A 25,733-nucleotide genomic window follows, 5' to 3' on the forward strand; every position below is an offset into this window, starting at 1 on the left:
CGTTCCAGGGAGAAGAATGGGCAGGAATCACGATAAAGAGAAACGAAGATGAGGATGAGGCAAAGGAGCTTAATGAGAACAAGGACAGGGTGGGAGGAGAAGGGACAGAGAGGAGCTAAGTGTAAGAAAAGAACTGAAGCTGTGTAGATAGAATCTTCAATCAGGAAAATAAAATTAATGGACTAAAGAGTTTTGTGTGCATAGATTCATTTAATATCATCAAAGATGAGATTATCAGCTGGTCATAGATTCTTCCCAGACCTGGGAGTGGGCTTTTGAGGGCCTAGACCCCCAAAAACCTCAATAATAAGGATTTCCTGGTATATTTGGTTCTACATTTTCCTTATTTTTCAGTATTAGGGTAAACTTTCTCCTTTTTTAAGTGTATAATCTATCATTTTTACTGATTTTCTGAATGTGTTCCACAGCAAATTTTAATATTGTACACTTAAACACGATACCAATTTGCCCATTATTTCATTATTTTCAGACATTTTTCTCTGTCTTACTCTTATGAAATACATAAATTTCATGTCTTTGCTAAGTTTTGCCGGGTGCTGCCATTTCCATTCATGCCTCCCATTCACCTGCCAGTGAGTGCTTTTCCATTTAGATTGCCGTATAGCTATGCCACTGCACAGGCCCCACGAACTGCAGATGTTCCCTTGGCCTCCTTTAGCTGTCTGTCTTATAGCCAATTGTGGTTTAATGATTTTGTGGTATCTTCTTCCTCAAACTTGGCCATTCCATCTCAAGTCTAGAGGTTGACACTTTCCATTAGTTTGGGATCCATCAATGGTTGATGAGCCATCAGTAAACCATGCCTTAGCAGAGGATTTGACCATTCTGCAGTTCAATAGTTGCCTCTCTTGGAGGAGGAGTGAGCACTTTAAGCAACTGAACTATTTCTTCAGTGCTAACCATATCCCAGTCACTAAGGAATTCTGATATGTACCAGTTCCACTGTAATACCTTTCCTTCCATTCCGAGGACTCTGACTTTGAAGAGATTCAATCCATCATTGTAAGGTGTACCCAGATGACCATATGATAGATGCCATTTACTATCAGTTTCTCCATGTCTCATAAAATGTCCAGATTTGTTTCTCAAAGAGAGGATATTTATTCTCCTTATATGGAAAGCATTTGCAATAAAATCCAAAAGGCAAACGTAGATAGACTCCTTTTTGCTTTATGAAGAGTTCCTAGTTTCCATTTACCAATAAACATGATATCCATAATTAGGGTATCATCTGTTTCAATAATGGTCACAGTTGCATGCACAGAGAAGAGGTTAACGGCAGCTGCAAAAACTCTGTGTGGTTATATTTTAATTGTGCTGAAATGTAGCGATATTTTATTTGTGCTGAAATGTGGTGATATTTTATTTGTTCTTTAATAAAGCTTGCCTGGAGATCAGAGGAAATAGCAAGCTGTTTTAAGTAAACAAAGAAGTTGGACAACAGCAGCACACGCCCTTAATCCTATCATTTGGCAGGCAGGATCTCTGTGTTCAAGGCCACACTGGAAACAAAGCCAGGTGTAGTGGCACACATCTTAAATTCCAAAACTAGTTAACCATGGAAGTCTGGAAGTCTGTACGGACAGACAGGAAGTGACAGAGCTGAGCAGGAAGAGGAAGTGATATAGCTGAACAGAGAGAGCAAAGCAGATGGCAGAACAGCAAGGCATACAGACATGGGTAGACAGGAAGTAACTCGCATTTGGAAGCTGCAGAGTTGGTGAGGTAAGGTTGGCTGGTGGCTTTCCCTATTTTCCTGATCTCTTTAAGGCTTTCACCCCTATACTTGGCTCCGTGTTTTTTAATCTAATAAGACCATTTAGAAATTCATCTACATCTTTGCTCCTGTCCCATTGGTTATTAGCTGCCTTTCTAGTAATTCTGTAGAGGGTTTATTACAATGTCCTATAAATACGGTATCTGATTTCTCTAGTGTGCATACATACCAGTTAGGAGTGGTATGAGTTTTGTCCCTGGGTAGTGGGATTAAAGGTGTGACCCACCATGGTTAGAATTTAGAAAACAAGTTATAGACATGTGACTGTCTCTGCAGGGATGAAAGCATAGGCTACCACTACTCTGCTCAAATATCTTATCTTAGCTCCAAATCACTCCAACTCTTAAGAGATTTAGAAAACAAGTTTCAATTATAGTAACCCTTTGAATTTACTTCCAAAATTTTAAATCTCTTCACTGTGATTTTAACAGCAAACAATACAAAAGAAATATTCTTTTTATTTAAGACAACTCAAAAGCTCATGTCCAAAATGCTGTAGGCGACATGACAATCTACACTCTAACATTGTAACACAGAAGTAACACATGTGGTATAAGACAACCTATGTTTCATTTCATGCCAGTAAGGCATGTGTGCCTTGGGTAAATTATCATTGAAAAATATTATTTTTTATTTTTATTTTTTCTTGCCTGATTAAATAAAAGGTATTTATTACTCTTTATAAGTTAGTTTAGCTTGAATGGCTGAATTGTCTAATGAAATATCATCTTTCATTTAGCAGATCCCTCTTGTTCAAATGTAACTTTTATCAACCTCAATATATCAATCTGAATAGTAACTTCTACAGTGAAAACATAAGCAAAATCTCTTCCCCAACTCAACATACATCCCAGTTTCCATTCTGAGGTGAACATATCTTTAAAATAAAAAAATATAAAAACTGATTTAATTCAGGAGTTTTTTGTACTCTACAATGTCTCTCTGCAACTATTACTCATTCTCATTACCATTTAAAAAATTTAAAATAAAGCATTGTGTAATCTTACTTTGGGGGGGGTCTTGATGCTGACAGAGAATTAGATAAAATTTGATATTGGGGCCTCCAGCAGGCACACTCAGGACATTTCCCAATGACAAAAGTTTACCTAGTCTGTCCCTTGATGATCTACATTCTTCAGTCCAATGTGGCCTTTCCACACCTTCTGTGTACTCCAGAAAGCAGAGTTCTTCCTTTTGAATTACCTCTAGAAAAAAACATAGGCTTTTGTACACAGGGGCTTTACCCTGAGCCACAACATTCCCTGGATTCTTCAAATATTGCATTGTACTCGTGTTTATTGCCATAACTGAGTTTTGCGTCCAGCAGCAGCTATCCTGACTCACCCTCAAATCATGGCAGTCTCCTTCCTTTGCTGATGCCTGTTCTCCTCTTTGGGATCTGAACTCCTATGGAGCTGGACTCTAACAAGTACTGCTTGTAGAAAACACAGTTCAGCTTGCAGCACCCACATGGCAACTCACATCTGAAACTACCACATTGATTAAATCCATGTGGTACTGTCCAGTATGAATTCTTTTGTGACTAAGAAGATTACTGTTATGTGCAAAGGCTTTACCACATTGATTACATTTATAGGGTTTCTCTCCAGTATGAATTATTTTATGACTGAGAAGATACTTCTTCTGTGCAAAGGCTTTACCACATTGATTACATTCATAGGGTTTCTCTCCAGTATGAATTCTTTCATGACTGAGAAGACTACTCTTCCGTGTAAACGCTTTACCACATTGGTTACATTCATAGGGTTTCTCTCCAGTATGAATTATTTCATGATTGTGAAGACTTCTCTTCTGTGCAAAGGCTTTACCACAATGATTACATTCATAGGGTTTCTCTCCTGTATGAATTCTTTTATGACTGCGAAGATAACTCTTATGCACAAATGCTTTACCACATTCATTACATTCATAGGGTTTCTCTCCATTGTGACTTCTTTCATGACTGAGAAGACTACTCTTCTGGACAAAACCTTTACCACATTGATTACATTCATAGAGTTTCTCTCCAGTATGAATTCTTTCATGATTGTGAAGACTACTCTGCAGTGCAAAGGCTTTACCACACTGATTACATTTATAGGGCTTCTCTCCAGTATGAATTATTTCATGACTGTGTAGACTTGTCTTCTTTGCAAAGGCTTTACCACATTCATTACATTTATAGGGTTTCTCTCCAGTATGGCTTCTTTCATGACAGTGAAGAGTCTTCTTCCATGTAAAGGCTTTACCACAATGATTACATTCATAGGGTTTCTCTCCAGTATGAATTCTCTCATGACTTCGAAGATAGCTCTTATGTGCAAATGCTTTACCACACTGATTACATTTATAAGGTTTCTCTCCAGTATGACTTTTTAGATGAATAAGAAAATGACTGTTATAAGCAAAGGCTTTGCCACACTGATTACATTCATAGGCTTTCTCTCCAGTATAACTTCTATTATGTATTTGAAGATAAGTGGGACATTCAAAGGCTTTATCACATTGATCATATCCATACCTTTTCTCTCTAGTTTGAATTTTATCTACTTGAAGAAGATTTGGACATGCAAAAACTTTATAATTTTGATCATACTCAGAGGGTATTCCTTCTGAATGAGTTCTTTGGTGTACTTTTAAACAGCAATCAGATATAAAGGCTTTATCATGTTGATTACATTCATAGAGAGCCTCTTCATTATTGGGTGTTTGGTGTGTTTGAAGATGCCTGTAATGACTAACGCCTTTAGTAGATGACTCACACTTACTATTTTCTTTTCCCACATGAGCTTTTTCACATCTTTGAAGAGAACTTGAAGAACTCAGGGTCTGACCACACTGATTGCATTCACAACGTTTTCTTACACTGTGAGCCACACTACATGTGCACAGTGAACCAGAAGAGAGAGTTGAATTTCCATATACCTGGTACTCATAAGGTTTTTCTCCAATGAGAGTTTCTTGATGAATTCCCACTGAAGTTGGAAAACCAATTAACTGTAAACTTGTATCACAGTCATCATGTCTTCTCATAGTGGGGACTACCACGTATCTTCCACTTGTTCTGAGAGAGACAGAACTACAATGCTTCTTTCTATGTCCCTTATGCTCACATGGCTTGTATCCAGAGTGACAGATGACATCCCTGGTAAAGGAAGATAACAAATAAAGAGTTTTCATATTGCATTCACATAGTCAAACGTTTTGTGTGTCATACAGATGCGCAAATAGGGATTCATGTTGCTACATCAAGACAACCTCCTAGTTGCTTATAAAGTGCTCCTCTCACTAAACTATGCTAAGTCACTCACTACAAGAAAATGAGGAACACTAGCTTTAATATGACAGCTTTGCTTATAAAAGGTCTTAGACATACATTAATCCCCTCATCAATGTGTACACCTTATATGATAATTGAATGGCATGACAGTAAGTGGATGGATAGTTCTACAACGTGCCTTATACATGGCTATGATTAAAACTGTGACATCTGTTATGGCATTGTTTCCTTGTCTTGTCCTTAAAGGAATGCTTTGCAAAAAGTGATCAGCTACCTGACAATGAAGTACATGGTGTGTGTGAATTTAATAAACAGTACAAAGCTGCGCTTATTATACTGTTGCTTTTCATTAAAAGTTCAGGGTATATTAAGATTTCTTCAGTCATACAAATATATCAGCTTGCACATGAAAATTACCTTCCATTTCTTCTACAGCTCTGACAAGGTTCTTCAATATTATGGTCTTCCCATTTGTAACCTAAAATACAGTACCAGAAAATGTATGTGATATATTACTGTGTGGTGGTATTGTGTTTCCCAAAATACTGTGCACCCTAATAAACTTATCTGGGGTCAGAGACAGAACAGCCACTAGATACAAATGCTAGAAAATGGTGGCAGTCACACGTTTAATCCTAGCATTTCAGAGGTAGAAATCCTTCTGGATCTCTGTGAGTTCAAGGCACATTGGAAACAGCCAGGCATGGTGACACACGCCTTTAATCCCAGGGAGTGATGGTAGAAAGGAAAGATATATAAGGCGTGAAGACCAGAAACTAGAAGCATTTGGCTGGTTAAGCTTTTAGCTGGTTAAGCTTCAGGCTTTTGAGCAGTTCAGCTGAGAGCCATTGGGATGAGGACACAGAAGCATCCAGTCTGAGGAAACAAGATTAGCTGAGAAGTTGGTGAGGTTAGCTGTGGCTTGTTCTGTCTCTCTGATCTTCCAGAATTCACCCCAATACCTGGTCCAGGTTTGATCTTATTAATAAGAACTTTTTAAGATTCATGCTACATTACTGAAAATTGGACACACTTGAAATTACTATCATTAATTTTAGTATCATGCTTGATTTATTCAACAGATTCTTCCCCTTTCATATCAAAATCACAGAAGAGCACCAATCTCCAAGAAAAGCTTGTCCCCTTAAGTTAAAAACTGACAGAAACCTCACATTCTTACCTACAATAGTGAGGTTCCAGTAGGTTTCCAGCATCACATCTTTGTAGAGACTCTTCTGGGAAGGATCCAGCAAAGCCCACTCTTCATGAGTGAAGTTCACATGCACATCCTTATAAGTCACTGCATCCTAAAATGTCCCATGCATGTTCATAATTGAAACAGTGAGACTGAATGAATTGTAAATGTACACTTCATTGAGAATATATTTACATAATTCTGTGTGCTTGAAACATTCTATGACATGGGTCAGTAAATATCAAATGCAGTCACAAACACATTTTAAAAGGAAACAGAAAAAGAGGATGACACCTTCCATTCCTGTGCAGAAGGTATGTAGTGAGACCCTGTCTCTAACAAAAAAACAGAAAGCACTCAGGCCTCACTCAAAATTCCCCCACAGAGTTAAACATTCACTCTAATTCTATACTTGTCTATCATAAAAGCTGGAGTGACCCCTATTGAACTGTAAGACTAATAATTCCCAGGAAGAAAAGCACTTTTTTAAGAAGTTACTGACTCACAGATCAATGAGTTCTCAAGAACATTAGTAAAGTAAATACTGATCCTAAAACAATAAAACAAACTATAAAAGGGAGGGAATATATGAAGATGAGTCAACAGCACCTGTTGTGCCCGGCTGTGGTGGTGCCCACCTTTATCCCAGCACTTGGGAGGCAGAGGCAGGCGGATCTCTGTGAGTTCAAATCTGGTCTACAAAGCAAGTTCCAGTACAGCTAGGACTGTTATACAGAGAAATCTTGTCTCAAAAAAAAAAAAAAAAAAAATCACCTGTTGCTTTTGAAGAGGTCCTAGACCAGTTCTCAACACTGACTAGAGGTTACCAACTATTCCTAACTCCAGATCAAGAGAATCCAATGCTCTCTTCTGCCTTCAGTAAATGCCAGGAAGACAAGTGGTACACACACACACACACACACACACACACACACACACACACACACATATATGTGTGTGTGTGTATATATGTATATATTTTTTCAGACATTTGAAAATAATATAAAAATGTAAAAACATACACAAAGGTAGGGACAATGTTACACACCTGCAATTCAGTGATTCAGGAGATCACTATTAATTTCATGACTGCAAGCATTGTTGGTCTGAAAAATGACCCTCTCTACCAAAGTTCAAAAGTAATGAAGTGGGTAAAGTTAAGCACAAGAGCAAATGCTTGACATGTACAAAAACCTGATTCAATCTGTCAAAAATGTAAACATAAAAATACCAGGCAAGAAAAATGAATTAGCAGGGAAAAGCAATTGCTTCTATTTTACCTTACATTGTTTAGAAATGAAGTCTCTACTGATGGTGATGGTGTGGCTACATTAAAAGGAAGGGGGCTGCTCACTTTCACCAAAACAAAGAAATATGGTGAGACTACATTCCTCCACAAAAGCTCCTCCAGGTTAGCCTTGAACTTTCTGCATCTGCTGCCAAAATACTAGGATGACTTCATGCTCAGCTAAATAAATGTACTGATTAAATCAAAGTATAATACAGAGATATAGGGTACCTTCTTGAAGGGCAAAACTAAAGTGAAGGTGACAGATTTTAACTCTTGCCAATGGAAAGGCTAACCATGTAACAGGCATAACCACTTGGTCTCCTATGGGTCTAGGAAAACTTGGTATTTCATTTCTCAAGGAAACATTGTAGAATATGAACAGTATATGTCCTGGAGAGATCTTGGTCCTATATGAGGAAATTGTTTCACACATTTGGAACAGGGTTTTATTCTGTGCTCTGGTCTGGCCTCAAGCTAGAGACCTCCTGCCTCAGCTTTTCAAGTGCTTAGAGTACAATTGTGAGTCACCATGACTGGCTGAAGAAAATTCCATATAAAACCTGACACAGTGGCAGATTATTTGACTATCACATGGAAGTGCATGGTTTTGATCCCTAGCTCACAGGGGGAAATAAATAACTAATGGGGCCTCATTGTTCATTCAATATGTTCATGAGTATATAAAATGTATCTGAAGCTCTTCAAACAAAACTCAATCAAAAGAGATGAATAAGAACACTATATATTTATCAAAGGTAAAATACACCATGATGACATTTAAAACTCTAATTTAAATTTCTGACTAGGCCTTTAATTCTCATTGTATTAGATTAATGGCAGAGACTGCATCTTAACTAAAACAGACGAGTCCATGATTTGACTCATTCACTAAGTCCAGGGGGAATGTAAAAGGCCCAAGTCTTTAGAAGGCCCCCAGATATTAACATAACTGACTCCAAGATGGAAATGCCATTTAGGCTGCAAAACTCAGCACACAGAAACTACCACCAGTCAAAAGGAAAACAAGATCTAATCCATCAAAGTGCATATTTATAGGAAGTCTCTAAATGTACTAACCTTGCTTTTTAGACTGTAGTTCTGCTTCTGGCTTTTCTTGTTAAATGAAGTATGTCAACCCAGAACACGGTTTTTGTGCTTAAAAGCTCATTCTGAAAAAGGATCAGGGCTACACTGGGATCTAGAACATCCAGTGTACTTGCAGACAGATAATAAAGACTTTCTATTGGCTTAAACCCATGTCCCAGCAGTTTTCTCTGATGAACACCTCACAACAAGCACTTCACAGAAGTGTCTCCAAAACTGACTACATACTCAGACACAAAGTTGTTAGCATTCAGACCTGTCCCTGGTCCATGCAGTGTCCTGACAACATCATCCTACGTAAAGTCCACTTTAAAAGAAAACTCTCAATTCCGACAAGGTTCGCACCTCCAGTCTCTCTCTCTTCCCTTCTCCTTCCCACCTTCCCTTCCCCCTTTTAATAATAAAACTTTTCACGTGGTTGCCACTTGCATGATGTCTTTCCCATTATTCTTTCATTTAGCCTTATTTGATTTCCCAGGACTGTAGATGTAACCGTCTTGTTAAATAAGAAACACAGAGCCAAATACAGAGTTAAAAGCCAAAAGGTCAGAGCAATAGCTAAGAGCTGAAATTAAAAACCTTACCCTTCACTGGCGCTGCTGTCCTACCTCTCCACAAGAGACCTACTTCCTGTGTATTTGTCCATTTTATTGACTTTCTATTCTGCCTTCTCATTGGTTGTAAACCCAACCACATGACCTCCTCGTCACTGCCCATCTATACAAATCTCCAGGTCTTCTACGGTTGGTATTGAAATTAAAGGCGTGTGTCTCCATGCTGGCTGTAACCTTGAACACACAGACATCTGCCTAGCTCTGCCTCCCAAATGCTGGGATTAAAGCTGTGCACCACCACCGTCCAGCTTCTGCTATGGCTTGCTATTAGCTCTGACCCCCAGGCAACTTTATTTATTAACATACAAATAAAATCACATTTCAGTACAAATAAAGTATCACCATACAGGACATGTACAGAATAAAGAGAGATAATATAACAAAATATTACACAACCTGCCTTACTGATTCTTCTCTTGCTGTGAAGAAGTACTATAACCAAGGCAATTCTTATAATGGAAGGCTTTTAATTTGGGGATTAATTACAGTGACAGAGGGTCAGTCCATTCTCATCTTGAAAAGTAGAATCACAGTGGCAGGGATGGAGCCAAGTGTTACATCCTAAGACAGAGGCAGAAAGGAACACGTGCCTTGCACTGGGCTTTAGAAACCTCAAAGTCAGCCCACACTGACACACCTATACAAACAAGACACACCGACTCCCACAAGGGCATACCTCCTAATTTACTCAATTACTTCTAGTAATTAGGGCCAACCATTCAAAGATAGGATCCTTAGGGTGTTGATCAAATGTAAACTATAACAGGAATACAACCTAAGAAAAAGCTCTAAAAGAAAAGACTAAAAGTTATTAAGGAAAACAGAGAGAGGAACAGAGGAGGATAGAGAAAAAGAGACAGAGAGAGAAACAAAAAGAAAACATATTTCTTCCAAATAGCAGAAGACAACTCCCCTAGCTAGATTAGAGGCTTCCTTAATATAACCTTCTCTACCCCATCTAAGAAGAGATTGAACAATTCAAGGCCTCCAAACTCAGGTTTATGTCCCTATCTTTTCCCTGAGTGCATAGCATTATCCCTTGTTTCCCTCCCTACCCTGTTTCCTTACAGAATCTGGGAAACCTTGGATCGGGTGTGGTGGAAACAATGAAGGCAGTCAGTCTCCTGGTGTGCTGAAGTGTGACTGCTGTAGATGAGGCCATCTGGAATATGCATTCGAACTAGGCAATAACAAGGCTACAAAAGTTTTACATTTTATTTACCTTTTTTTTTTTTCTCCAGATAGGATTTCTCTTTGTAGCCCAGGCTGCCCTATAACTAGCTCTACATACCAGGCTGACCTCTGCCTCCCAAGTACTGGGTTAAATGCATACACCACCACCACTGATTTAATTATTTTAACAAATTAAACCTTGGAAGTATTCAGTCCAGCAAACATGGAGAGTCACAAATCTGTCTGATCACAGCCCAGACCAGGCTAAAATTGGGATAAAAATGGGGCCAAGCAAAATCTTTGTTTGGGGAACGAGGAGAAAGTGAAAGACCTGGATGACAACAATTGGCTTCAACAGTTACAGTCAGTTGGTGAAACACATGGATGGATTCATCTGTCTCTGGTTGGGGTCATGGAATTCTTTCCTCTGTTCCTTAGCTGTATGGGGCCTACCTGCCTAGGCCACAGGAACCATCTCCTCCTACATACATGGTAGCATAACTAAAGAGTCTTTTAAAGGAAAGGGTGTAAGGGTGCACATTTAACCATGGAGAGATGTGGATCCCACTGGGAACTGTACCTGATGGAGGAGGGGCTTCCTTAGCAGGAGCTGGACTAACCTTGAGTAGAAAGCAACCATGTGGTTTGCTATCATCTTGTCTATTATGTCAACATTATGTTACGACAATACAGAATTTGAGCTATAAACATAGCAAAAGTCCAATACAAGTCTAACAATTAATGCTACCAACAACAGAAATCACATGAGAAAAGGTCGTCATGAAAGAAAAATTGATCAGCACATGACTGAATAAATAGTTCACACAGTGACACCATCTGACTTCTAACTTTGAATGCAACTGCAATAAAGACTGTACTGAACTGGGCGGTGGTGGCGGCACAGACCTTTAAACCCAGCACTTGAGAATTTGAGGCCAGCCTGGTCTACAGAGTGAGTTCCAGCACAGAAAAAAACAAAAACAAAAATAAAACTATCGGGATGGGGGGGGGGGGGGGGAACTGTATTATCCAGGAAAGATCAACAGAACATGAGAGCAAACTTAGAAATAAAAACACAATAAATATAAAGTTAAATGTAACAGCACGAGGCCAAGATATCCAGAAAGCTGGCCTTAGTGACACACATGACTGGACCACCCTTACATAAGACACTAGAGTGACCAAGGCTCTGCATATTAGCAAATCTGCCTTAACCGGCGAGGGGAAAAAACAGCGCATGCGCGCGCCCTGCACCGTGCCATGAAAGTTTTCACACAAAAGCTCACGCACCCCCATGCTATGCGCAGGTGCAAACAGCAGAGCTAAATCACTCACAGGTCCCCCTTATGCCTGGGAGCTGCAAGGACCTCAGAAGACCAAAGCGAATCACTCCGGCCACCGCGACCGGACACCTTGTCCACAGTCCCGCGGGGGACGCCACTCCGGCTTCCCTGGCTCCTCCCCGTGGGGATAGCGGCCCCTCACTCACCATGACGGATTCCGTGCTCACCCGCTCTCCTCACGTCTCTCAGAGGCCGGTCTCAACCCAGCACACTGACACCAAAGCCTGCGTGAAACTCGAGCAGCCAAGTCTAGAGTGTGGCGGACAGGAAGTGCCCTCCCCATTCTGACTGACAGTCCATCTGGAGGTTCTGATTGGCTACTGAGGCCTGAGTGATCTAAACAGCTCTCTTTAGGCAGAGTGCTGTGAAGTCAGGGAGCCCAATGATTGGCAGTCCTGGCTTTCACCCCAGGCACAGAACTGCCCCAGACCTGCAGAGATTGGCATTGCAGCAGAACTTGGGGCTGGACTGCAAAGTCTTCCCTGAACTATTCCTGCACTCAGTAGGACTCTTTTCTGGGGAATTAGTCAGGTTTTGCTATGAAAAGACAAAGGAAACTTAACCAGTTTCCAGGCTAAGGAAAACCTCAGGCGAGCTGTGAAAAACGTGTTATAATTTTAATTTTTGTAAGAAGAAAGTTTGATTTAAAAAAAAAAAAACTATGCACTAATATGCACTCTCTTAAACAGTTATTCTATAGAAAAAGCCCATCCCTATGGGATCAGTGAGCTTTTTACTTATTACTCCATATTTACTAGAGAGTCTCAATATTCTGATGGATAAATTAAACATATTTTACTACACACATGACATAAGAGTCTACAGATTTGGTTTTCTGTCATTCTGCATCATCAGTGAAAATAAGTGAGCCGCATTAAGAATATGTAGTTTTACATCATGCTTCTATTGCTTCATCTTCTTTATCAGGGTCTCACTCTGTAGCCCTGGCTGAACAAGAGCTTACTATGCTATGCAGAAGACTAGCCTAAAAAAAAAAAAGATAAGTTTGCCTATGCTGCAGAGTGTTAAGATTAAAGGCCTAAACCACCATGCTTTACTTCTAGTAACTCTGCACATTTATTAATAAAATAACCGGAAGCTATGTGTGGCACACAATTGTATTCTGCACTGAGGACACTGTTTGCAGGAGACCACAGTGAGATTTAGGCAAGCATGGTTATAAGGGAGACCCTGTCTCAAAGAGCAAATGGCAAAGCACATGCAGCCTCCGCCACCCCAGAATTTTTGGACCATTAGTGTCAGTCTTTGTCCTGGAGTCCACATGGGACTATGGCACCCTGGCCTTTGCCCCCAAGTCCACAGTCCCCTTTTTGACACCCTGTCTGGAACCTGTGATGGTGCTGAAGCAGCAGCCAGCAGCAGTGGCAATGGCATGAAGAATCCCTGTCCAGCTGCTTTACTGCTGTGCTCCACTGCTCTGTGGAAGAATTTATCCTGTGTCCTGCCTGCAGGCTTTCCACTGAGGATTCTTTAAAGCCACACGAACACTTGACTGGCAGGTTCAGTCTGGGTCACTATGTGATTTCTGGCTCAGGTGATCTAGTTTCCCAGGGCTACTCATTTGTACCTGACCTTGGGAAACAGCAGGTGGAGTCACGTGCTAATGCTGATTATGGAATGTATGGATGTTGGGGACACAGAGGTCTGTGTACTCACAGAGAAGCAGTAACAGAACCAGGAAGTTAATCACCCAGATGTGTCCACTCAATGGAGGAGATACAAGTCAAAGAATTGAATTGCATCCAGAAGACTAAGAGTGGATTTTGTTAATGACTTGGTAAACTTTTTGCTATCTATGCAGTAGACCTTACACACCTTTTGCTACAGAGGCGGACCTCACCAATATTCCCCAGAATAATTATCCCAGAGTCTTCCTTCCCTAGTCCACTAAGTATTTGAGGGGAGATGTCACATGTACTCTATGGCCTGCTGATATCTATGCTTTCTTGGTCAGAGATCACATTTGATCTAGGCCTTTTAGCTATAGAACCCATTCTTATGGTCACATGCACTTAAAGGAATGTCTATGTAATCACACCCTAAGCTTTATTGTGCACCTGGAATTGGACTGATTGTTACCTTTTCCCAAAATTCTACTGTGTTTTAAATATGCTGACCATGCCCTATCTGGTAGTAGTCTTCCTGAAGTCTGATCTAGACTGACGAAATCAATCCACACTAGGTTTTCATTCTCATGCTGAGGGACCCCCACAACTGGTGCCCAATGTGGGGCACATGACCCTTGAAGAAGGTAAGAAGAGTTTATCTTAATGAAAATTAAAGGGTCCTTTCACTGATAAGTGGTCGTGGCCTTAAAGTGAGAGAGGGGGACTAAATATGGGCTCTTCTCAGCTATTTGCAACAAAGCATTTTGTACAATTATTGAAATACTTGTTAAGATCCACAGGAACAAAGTATTTAGAGCAGGAGGTCTACAAACTTTAGAATGCATAGGAACTAAAGCAAAGAGAGCCCATAAAAAGAGGATAATGATGTGGAATGAACTACATGGGGACTACTGCTGCTTGATAATTTCCCAGGATTTTGACATTGTGGATCACAATTCTCCAGCAACTTTTGACTTTCATTTTTAATTAATAATTCTCACTGTGTCTTATGGGAGTTCCCTTATGCCTTTTTCTTTGAGAAATTTTGGGTGGTTTTCAGTGGAAGATGAAGATGCATACAATGGGAGCATATTTACACAAAACAATTCTTGGGGAAAAAATCCCTACCACTGTGAAACCATATACCATAATTCTGCCTATTCCTGCACATGTTAACATCAAAATGCTAAAAAAGTTAGATGAGTGACATATTCTTGATAAATAAGATTTATTTGACAAATAAGATTTTTTTATAAATAAGGTATATTTGACAAACAAGATTTATAATCATAGACAGATTTCTAAACAGTCTTATTAAATAAGAAACACAGAGCCAAATACAGAGGTGCAAGCTGTAGAGATCAGAGCAATAGCCGCCAACTAACCTTAGGTGAGCTAAGGAGCCAACCACCTCAAAATAGCTTCCCAAGAGAGCCAAAAACAGCTTCTTCCTGTCTAACCTGTGCCTTTATTGCCTTGTTGTTCTGCCTTCTCATTGGTTCTAAGACCAGCCACCTCACTTCCTCATCAGTGCCTGTCTATACAGACCTCCAGGTCTCTATGGTTGGTACTAGGAGTAAAAGCGTGTGTCACCATGCTTGGCTGTGTCCTTAAACACACAGAGACTCTGCCGGCCATGTTATTGGATTAAGGGCATGTGCTACCACCCCCTGACTTCTGTTTATGATTAGCTATATGACCTCTGATCTCCAGACAAACTTTATTTATTGACATACAAATAAAATACCACATTTCAGCACAAATAAAATATCACCACATATAATTTCCTAGGTCTATTCAGGTCACACTAGTATTTGTCTAGCTTTGTCTTTGTTAACTTTAAGCACTAGCTATTGGATAAACTAAGCAACATTCTATAATAGAAGGGATGGTCACTTGAGAAAGTCCTTTTCCCAAGTTCAGGCATTTAAACAAAAGTTGACATTTCCACAAGGGCTTCAAGAAAGTTCCTGCTTGCTGTAAAGGGAGCCATTCTCCTTATCTCTGGCAAAAGGAACTGGTAACCCTTCCATTAACACATGACTGTGGTGTCTATTAACTCCTCATGGTCCATGCTAGCTCCCTCAATCCCTGCTCACAAGCCCCAACCCAGCACACAAGTCCCCTTCTTCCCATTCCCAGTTACTCTTTTGTGCAATTGTAGAGTATGAAAGTGTAGCCTTCTTTAATAAAGCAGCAGCTATTCAGATTCCCCCTCAGATCCTGTCAGCCTTGATGTAGGAGGAGGAGCTCAGCCCTGCCTCAACTTGATGTCTATGCTTTGTTAAGATCGTGGAAGGCTTGCACCTTCTGAACGGAGACAGAGAAGCAGTGAATGGGGAACGGGATAGATGGGAGGTAGGTGGAAGGTAAGAGGTGGAGATAAGGGAGGAAAACTGTAGTGGGTATTTAAAATAAATGAAAAAAATGTTCATTAAATTTAAAAAAAGTTTTACATATGGAAGGCAATATGATGTTTCCATACAAGCAAACATTTGTGGAATTATCAATTCAGGTAATTAATACTGGTAGTTATTTATTAAAAAACAAGTGAGACCTAATGTGAAATTGAAAGAATTTTACAGAAGGACTGTAAATGTACAAAGGATATAGTAGGAGGAAACATTTGGAATGAGGAACTTGAGTATAGAGTCTAGTTAACAGAAAGCTGGAATGGATGAAACACTAGTTGTACTGAGACAGAAATGGAAAGGAAACAAAAAAGTGGAAAAAGGGCTTAATGTGCTGCTTCACCTCAGTTTCCTTGCTATAAAAATGATAAATAAATAAATTATTAAATAAGTAAATAAATAAGATCTTATTGAAGCATGACAGTAATACTGAACTGCTGGCACCTCCATCTCTAGAAACACTAGCAGGAGAACCCTGCATAGGAGGAAAGCCAGGAGCAGCTCTGACTGTTCCTGGAAAAGGGCGGCACCTGTGACATTTCTTAGTCCCAGTGAATCCTCTGTTTATTATTATATCTTCTTTTTAAACTTGGGAAGCAACAGCAAATCCACAAAATATTTTAGATTAGAATGGATTTTTGTACAAAGATAAACTCCTAAGGTTACAAAGTTATACTCAAGCTAACAAAAATTAACTTAGAGATCTATATCTAAAACTGTAAAATCCTAATCTTATAAAAGCTACTAGATTGTTGGAAACTGTTAAAGAAAATTAAGACATGTAAACTGATGGCCAATCATCATACAATGAGCAAATCCTATAATATGCCAAACTAAGTTTGTAGTCATACTGAGTATAAATATGATTCACTATAAAATACAAGATTTGCCCTTCTATATATGTTGTAAAATTTAAGCCTAAAGTGATTAACTAAAAACAAAAAAGTTTGCTTAAAATCAGGTATACTTAATAGCTATTGCTTGATCAAATTATGCATCTATCCAATAATTGATAGGAAAATAAGAAATCTTATCTAATAAATAAATCTTTAAGAAAAAGAAATTTTATATTGTCTTTTATTATTCAAATATTGTTTTGAAATTTACACTTTTGTACAATATAATAAAATAAACAAATTTAGCCGGGCGGTGGTGGCGCACGCCTTTAATCCCAGCACTCGGGAGGCAGAGCCAGGCGGATCTATGTGAGTTCGAGGCCGGCCTGGGCTACCAAGTGAGTTCCAGGAAAGGCGCAAAGCTACACGGAGAAACCCTGTCTCGAAAAACCAAAATAAATAAATAAATAAATAAAAATAAACAAATTTAGAATGCATTTTTAAAAATAGGAGTAAATTGAAATAAAGTCTGTAAAATATTTCTTCTTGATAATATGAGGGCCAAAAAAAATGCAACCATATTTGTATGTTTGTTGAATCTCCTGGGAGGCTAAGGGGAGTTAAACCAAAAATTCAATCAATAAAATTAGATTATTTGCAAGTTTTTCATCAAAAATTAATTTTATCGACTCTACCAGCTTGCAAGCAGACAATGGACTCTGATTCTTACACAGGTCCCTATGCATTTGCAATTCCACAACAAAAGCCAAGACTTTATGAGGATATTCATTCCCTTGTCTCATTCTCCTTCCCACTGACCTGCATTCCTGTGTTCCCAGCATTGAGTGGCACAGGCAGTTTTAGGTGTTCAATGCAACTCTCAACGACAAGGCATGTCTGGCCTAATGGGCTGGGTTGCTTGGTGTCAACTTGATACAGGCTGAAATCACCTGGGAACCGGGACCTATATTGAAAAAGAATCCCTCTGCATGATCAGGTAGTAAGCTGGATTGTAAGGCATTTTCTTAATTAGTGATTGATAGGGAACAGCCAGTTCATTCAATGGGGCTATTTCAAACCTAGTGTTCCTGGGTTCTATATGAAAGTAGCCTGGGCAGGTCATGGGGAGCAACAGAATAAGGAGCACCCCTCCAAGGCCTCTGCATCAGCTCTTTCCTCCAGGTCTCTGCCCTGTTTGAGTTCCTGTCCTGACTCCCTTTGATGATATGGAAGTATAAGCCAGATAAAATGTTATCTCCCCAACATATATATTTTCATGGTGTCTCATCACAGCAAATAAACCGAAACTAAGACACCTACCTGACAACTTGCTCTAAAAAGAAATAAATAACCATTTGTGGAAAATCAAACAAGTTCTTAATGACTGAGAAACATCAGAAATGTAGGAAATACAAACTAGTGACCTATGTACAAAAAAATGAAATAAGAAAGAGAAGTAATGTGGTGTTTTGAATGAGAATGGCCTCCCTTAGTCCATATGTCTGAAAGCTTAGTCATCAGGGAGTGATGCTACTAAGAAGGAATTAGGGGGTGAGGTGTTGTTGGAGTAGGTGTGGCCTTGGGGGAGGCAGTCTATCACTCGGGGTGAGCTTTGAGGTTTCAAGGGCCAAAGCCAGGCCCATTGACTTTCTCTTTTCCTGCTGCAGGTGGATCTGGAGGTAGAAGTATCAGCTACCTTGTCTGCCTGGGTGCTGCCATGCTCCCCACCATGAGGATAATAGAATAAACATCTGAAACTGTAATGAAATGCTTTCCTTTAAAATACTTGCCTTAGTCATGCTGTCTCTTCAGAGGAAGAGAACACTGACTGAGACAGAAACTGGTGCCAGGGAGCAGGGTACAGCTGTGACAGGCCAGACCATGCTGCTTGTTGGTGGATTGTGGACTTTGGGACTTTAGATTTAGAAAGTGGCTGAATGCTTTAAGGGGGCTTAATGGGCCTCATTAGAAGGAGCTTGGAGTAGTAGTGCAGAGAGAAATGTAGACAATGATGGTTCTGCTCAAGAGCTTTTAGAAGAGAATATTATTAAGTGCCATAGAGACCATTCCTGTGGTATTTTGGCAAAGAATTTGGCTGCTTTTTACTTTGCTTTATAGAGGAGGGTAAATATAAGAGGTCTGGATTAATGGCATTGGGAGAAGACATTTCAAGACAGCCTAGTATTGACTCTGTAGTGTGCTTACCAGCGGTTGCTCTCACCCAGATTTATAATGAAAGGGGGCAATCTGAGTAAATAATTTGTAATGAAAGGGAGCAATCTTTACCTACATGTCAATCTAACTCTAGCTTGTATCAAGCTAACAAAATCTAACAAGCACAACTACTGAATCATCTCCAGCTCACAAACACAGATTTTTAATCAAACCTCAACTCTTTGAACACTCAGTTTTCAGTGTGAGCATCTGCATGCACACACACAAAATTTTGATAATCTCTCAAGTTTAGGAGTGGAGAGATGGCTCAGCAGTGAAGGCCCCATATTGCTCTTGAGGAAGACATGACTTTCATCTCCAGATCTAACATAGTGGTGCACAATTGTTCCTACATCCTGTTGCAGGGGATCTGATGCCCCCTTCTGTGTTCTATGGGCACCAAACACACATGGGGAACATGCATACATGGATACAAAACACTCAGACACATGAAATAAAACAAGTAAATACACTAAATTAAATACCAACATCCTCATATTTCTTATATATCACCATGGATAAAACAGCCAGAAATACATAAAAATGTGACAAATATCTGTAGACAGAACTATATATTGGTAATTAAAAGAATCAAGGAATTATATGAAAGGATAGAATTCCATGACTGTAGACAGGAAGCCTCAACACTATATCAGTACAGCTTTGAGCTATAGATTCAACAGAAGTCCGACAAAATGTCTATTAATGCTAGCAATAATTGAAAAGTAGTGACTAAAGATCACCATGAAAAACAAATGATCCACACGTTTAAATAAATAACGTACATAGAGACATCAACTGACTTCAAAACTTCCATACACTTACAATAGGGACTGTACTGTTTGGAAAAGAATAAAGAGATCAATAGCACATCAAAGAAAACTTAGAAATAAACACGCAATTAAAATATAATAAGTTCTGACAAACGACATGAAACCCACCTCACAGAACATTATGTTACCTCAAGGGAACCCACAGTACCTCATGTGATGTCACTGGGTCTCATGGGACCTCAAAGAACCTCATAAAACTGCTGCGATCATCATAGAATCTCTCACTGGACCTCATGGGTTCTCATGGGATCTCACACTAGTCCTGGGAGGTTGAGTCTGCCTGCTGTTTCCAACCAACCCTGGTTGCATACCTACAGTGTCTCCTGAACATCCATCCTGTGCAGGAACTCACCGTGGGGTGGCTTCCGAACCTCTGGCACTATATGCCCAGCTCCCTCCCCTGCAGTGGGTTATAGAGCTGCACTAGAGACCACTAGTGCCCCTTCAGCCTGAGAGCCCAGACTACAGCATGGCAAACAAAAATTGCCCTCCAACATTCTGAGAGGCAGGTCTGCTTGGAGGTTCTGATTAGCTACTGAGACCTAAGTGACAGGAGCAGCTTCCTTAGAGACAAGAGTGCTGTGAAGGGACACAGCACTTCCACCCCAGCCACAGAACTCTCCCAGACCTGCAAGGATTGGCACTGTACTAGATCTTGCACCTGGCCCTGCAGTCTTCCTGCACACAGTAGACACTTCAGCTTCTTCCTCCTGGGTACACTGTCTCTAGCATACACAGACCATTACTGAACTGCAGTGGAGATATCCACCTGCCTCACAGTGGAAAGGGTACCCATCCCCTCGCAGTCAAATTTAAACCACCCAATTGATACTCACCATGCATAGGCAATTTCAATAAGTAGATCTTGCATACGTGGATGGCTCATGCTTGTCAGAACACGGTCCAGGATTGGAGTCACGTAGGATTTTTGAGTGCTTGTGAGAACATGACAAGAAAACAAGAGTTTGTTCTTGTTCGAAAACATGTTCTCGAATGTGTTTTTGTGCTCCTGCCAAGGGTAGCTGACAGGAGGGCATTTACTTTAAGTTAATTATTGTTGCTTGCTTCTGTTACCCAGTCAAATGTTTATGCCTCTACAGATAAACATGATTTTGCCGCCTGTGGCTTGTCCTTGATCATATACAGCTTGAACTCATGAGAATTTTACTCATATTATAGTTCTTAATACTTCAGAGTATATACTCTCTGGTGCTGGAAATTAAGTTGACTACTGTATAGAGTTTAGTCAACCAAAAACATCAGCTCCATTGTCCCAGACCCACTGCCTGTAGAGCATACAGGACTCTACCACTGACCATGCATGCTCCCAAGAGATCACTGAGTGATACTACACAGGGGCTCAATGCCTAAGGCATGCCCCAAGCACCTCATGGAGATTCTAGGCAGAGGCTTCACCCCTAAGAAATGCCCCAAATTCTTCATCTGGGTATTTTAGGCAGGGACTTTACCCATGAGCAGCAAATACATTTTCTGGATTCTTTAAATGTTGCATTGCACTAATGTTTATTGCCATAACTGAGTTTTGAGTCCAGAAGTACAAACTATCTTCTGAGCCCACCTGCCCCACTCTTGCCCTCACCAAGTGTTCCACACTGGTTATGTTTCCCTTTCACTATGCACTTATAATCCTGGGTGGATGGTTGTCATACAGGTGGACTAATAGAAGATGTAACACATCAGTCACTGGAGTGATGGGAATCACAGGGCCAGAGTGTAGGGAGCCATGGTATGATAGGGCCAGCAGAGCACCATTGATAAAGTCCTAGGCTGGTCTCCCTGTGCATGACGAGTCTCCTTAATCACCCTGCCAGCTAGAGAAGGTGGTCCTGTGGATTCAGATTGCAGAATTGAAGGATGGAGACTGAATATAGCTGAACTCTGTCCTCAGTGGCCCTGGGCCTACCTCAGCGGCATCTATAGCAAAACATCACACCTCTCCACCTGAATCAAAACCCCAGGTTCAGTGACTGCAGATAGCTGAAGCAGGAACCTGTCCAGCAAGCTATCCCCATTTGTACCCTGACTGTCTGTCTGTCCAACCAACCATGTCCCACAGAGCCAGTACCTCCATTCTTTGCAGCAAGATTGTCTTCTGGTCACACAGTGCCTCCTCCTCAGAGCTGGCCAGGATAGCCTGCTGCACCTTCAAAGTTTCCTTTTGCATAAGGACTTCTTTGTAAAGTTCTGGAATCTGGAAGGGGCAGGGGCTTCATGAGCAGCCACCCTGAGCAGGGCGGAACAAGGAGCCACTTCACTGGCCAGTGTGGTACAGGGTCACAAATTTAAGACAGGAGTTGAGCCAACTCAGACTTGTGTTTGTATACCCAGGTGCTGAAAATGTTCCTCATAGTTTTAATGTTAGTAAAGGAAAAAATCCAAAGAAAGAATTATTTTGTGGCCATTGAAGTGATTCCAACTCACATTTTTTATGTTTATCAATAAAGTTTTAATGGTTCATGGCCCTGATTACTCACAGCACAGAGAAACCAGACACTGTCTGGTCTACAGATGAGCAAATGCTTTGTCTGTTTGGCCATTCATAGACAGCCACAATGCCTCCCCTGTTCATAGGGTCTCCATTGGCACATCTTGGCAAACACTAGGGTGTAGAGATGCCTGGCCATGCCCAGTAACCCATAAAGTCAACTTGGATTTTAATATTAATTTATTAGATGCCCAGCCATTGACCTTAGACCTCCATGCATGCACATTCACACAAAGAACACACACAAAATGATACAACTCGGGGCCAGTGAGACAATTCTGAGGATAAAGATACTTTCTGCCAAGCCTGTTTTTGTACCTGAGACCCATCTCTGGGACCCACATGGTTGAAGGAGAAAATGGATTCAGGTAAGCTGTCCTCTGACCTCCATACATGCCTGCCCTCACCCCTACATTAACAAATACATACCATCTTAAAATCTTTATAAGGGTACACATGGGAAACTGGGTTCGAATCCTGGCTTATGATCCGTTTACTGCCTTGAGACTTTGTGAGTGTGGTTTCACCTCCCTTAATAGAAGAGAGATGTAAGCACAACACACTTGTTACCATGGTTACAATAACCAGTTGGAGCATCAAAACCCAGAATTGCTCTAGCCAAGACCGTCTTCCTTCTCTGTGCCTCAGTTTCCCTGTGGGAGGCCAGTTCTCACCTTTTGAAAAGTTCTTATGAGAGAGGGATAAGAAAATATTAGAAAGAGAGACCTAGTTAATGAGAAGAAAGAAACACAGGTCAGCCTCAGGAGGTATCTACCCAATGGCATTTTCCTTTTATTCAAAAGGACTTTTTATAGCAATGCCAAGAGGTGGGGCAAAAGACCTCCCCCTTTCGAGATCAAAGCACACTGCACAGCCAAGTGTAGACCTTTTCAAACACCTGGTAACCATGCCTGTCTGTGGTCAAATCATCCCTTTATGCAACCCTGCTGGGTAAAGCAAGTTCAGATTCTCGGACCCTGAGTAAGTTCTCACTAGGAAACCTCTGTGGGTCTCCACATTTCCCATGTGAGAAGTGAAAGAATTTGCAAAATCTTGCCATCTAAGAGGTTCTTCAGTTTTGTGTAATCTCAGCTTAATGTGCCCCACCAGTGAGCCTCCTTTTCATAATTTTCCAGGGACTCCTAGGCACAGCTCTGGCCTCTCTATATGAGGCCACTGAACCTGCAACAGAGCCATACATTCTCTCTCTGCCTGGAAGTCCTGCCTATACCTTCTTCCTAGTTATTGGTTGTTTAGCTTTTTATTAGGCCAATCAGGTGCCTTAGGCAGGCAAGATAAACAAATGCAAACTGTCTTTACATAATTAAACTAATATTCCACAACATAAAAAAATACCAAATTTTTATATAGTTAAACTAATATTCCATAACATAAACAAATACAACTTCCACATGAATGGCTCCTATCATTAGGCTCTCATTAAGGTATATTCCCCCATGAGCATGGTTATCTGTCTGTCTGCCCTCACACAAAGGTGCTGCCCCTTAGGTAAGAAGAGGTGGTTCATTCCCCTGGAACTTTGGAGTTACAGATGTGAGCTGCTTTGTGGGTGCTGAAAACTGAACTGTTTTCTGCAAGAGGGATTTGCAAGAGTCCAGCTCCAAAGTGGTTCAGATCCCAAAGAGGAGATGGGGCATCTGCAAAGAAAGGAGACCGCCACGATCTGAGAGTGAATCAGGATAGTCGTTGCTTTACTGACAAAAGACTACACCTTTTACACTCTATAACTGCACAATTGTTTAGCCACAAGCCAGATTGAAAGTAGGCTTAGTGATTCCAGGATGAAAGCAGCCATCAACCTCATCAGAGCATTTTTCCTGTGGCAAAAAGTGTTAAGTTCAGCAACTATCTAAAGGCCTACCTGGATGTGAGCCCATTGTTTACTTCCATAGCATGCTTTCATCCTTGACCAGGTGTGTCCAGGTGGGAAATCCTTGAGTTCTCTATTCTTGGTATAATCAGGTGCAGTGGGGGGGGGGGGAGCACAATGGGGATTCTTATGTGTGAGTAGGCAGAGCTTTAACACTATTTGGTTCCATGGTGTCTGAGAATTTTTTCCTCAAGAATTATTTTGTTTAAAGAGACAGCCATTAGCCGGGCAGTGGTGGCACATGCCTTTAATCCCAGCACTCGGGGAGGCAGAGCCAGACAAATCTTTGTGAGTGCCAGTCCAGCCTGGTCTACAAAGTGAGATCCAGGACAGGCTCCAAAGCTACACAGAGAAACCCTGTCTCGAAAAAAGAAAAAAAAAAAAAAAAAGAAACAGCCATTATATATAACCTCATCTTCCCATAAAGCCTGCACAAAATTTCCCAAAGGAAAAGGCATAAAGAAACTCCTATAACACATACTGAAAATTATTAAAAATGGGAGTAAAAAGCTACTGAAGAATTGTGATCTGAGACATAAAAATGCTGAAACTTTTTCAAGCAGCAGTGGTCATCCTGCAGTCCACGCCAGGTTCTAAAGTGCTGAACCATCTCTCATCTCTTTGTATTTCTTGCGCATAAATAGTATCCTTGTAATAGCAGATGACAGCCTTTGTGTACCAGCCCTCTCCTTCTACCATGTGGTCCCTGAGGACCAAATCATGTTCATCAGGCTTGGTTGCATGTCTCTTCACCTGCTGAGCCATGTTGGGACATCCACTGAGCCCTGATCTTTTTTTTTTGTTAATCATTGTTTGGGGGGTTTTGTTTTTAAAATGGGCTCATGAAGGTCAGGCTAATCTTGAAATCATGATCTTTCCTTGTCCAGCTCCAAAGACTGGGATGACAAGTTTCAGTACCATGCCCTGTTTATGCAGAGGCCTGGTGCTGCTGGGTTAGTGCTCTATCCAATAAGACCATATGAGCTGAAAATATTCATGTAGCTGAGTTTTTGATGCACAGGTCCACACTGAGACCTTGTCTCAAAAAAAAAAAAAATAAAAACTGCGAACAAAAATTTTTGTTAAAAGAAGTTGTGTGTGTGTATGTTGAGACAGAGTCTCTCAGTTACCTAGGCTGGCCTAGAACTCATGGTAGACCTTGAACTCCTGCCCCTTGACCTTAGCCTCCTAAGTATGTGGAGAACAGACTTAGACCACAAAGGGAGGAAGCCAGGGCACAGAGAGGCTTAACTATGTGTCTGGATACACACAGCTAGTAGCCAGATATTCATGACAAGATCAGAATATTCCTAGGGTCAGGTCTGTATCCAGAACCTTCCTTGAGGTGGAATGCCATCAGTTCAGGGCAGAAGGATGGGAAGAGGCCCAGGATCTAATCCACTTTGCGGTCAAAATGTCCTGAGAGTCTCATGTGGGCTAGGGCCACAAATGCAGTGTGAGGCATTGCTTATGAGGAGAGAGAGATATACACTCCTGAGGCATCTAGGCTGGGGGAGAAATAGACATAGAAGAGAGACAGAGAAAGATGCCAGGATCCCACTAGCCAGCCAGATGTGGAGGAAGCAGAGAAGCAGGACATACAGAAGGGAAGAAAT

At 40.8% G+C, this 25,733-nt stretch overlaps 1 protein-coding gene and 1 pseudogene across 1 annotated transcript in view; one reads left to right on the plus strand and one right to left on the minus strand.

The window, feature by feature from the left end:
* Positions 1-25,733, plus strand: part of LOC131900701 (zinc finger protein 260-like) — a 409,697-nt gene that overhangs the window by 309,547 nt on the left and 74,417 nt on the right.
* Positions 201-12,036, minus strand: LOC131900709 (zinc finger protein 431-like; annotated as a pseudogene).

Source organism: Peromyscus eremicus, unplaced genomic scaffold, assembly GCF_949786415.1.
Source record: "Peromyscus eremicus unplaced genomic scaffold, PerEre_H2_v1 PerEre#2#chr22_unloc_1, whole genome shotgun sequence".
Taxonomy (NCBI): Eukaryota; Metazoa; Chordata; class Mammalia; order Rodentia; family Cricetidae; genus Peromyscus; species Peromyscus eremicus.